The following is a 232-nucleotide window of genomic DNA, read 5'->3' on the forward strand; positions in this document are numbered from 1 at the left end:
GAACCAATAAAAGGAAAATTATTAATTATACTCTTGCAATATGTTTCTTTTAATTAATTATATTTTATTAGTCATTATTATTTTTCTTATCTCTAAACACTAAAATTCTGAAATTTAGTACTCTTTCATAAAAATCTCTGTTATCATCCGCCAGACACCACAAGAAGGATATCATTATTACTATATGTTCGGCTAGTTTTAATTATGCGTTAATTGCATGCGGCTTATATTG

Source organism: Bactrocera latifrons, unplaced genomic scaffold (assembly GCF_001853355.1).
Source record: "Bactrocera latifrons isolate USDA-ARS-PBARC rearing strain unplaced genomic scaffold, ASM185335v1 scaffold_220, whole genome shotgun sequence".
Lineage (NCBI taxonomy): Eukaryota > Metazoa > Arthropoda > Insecta > Diptera > Tephritidae > Bactrocera > Bactrocera latifrons.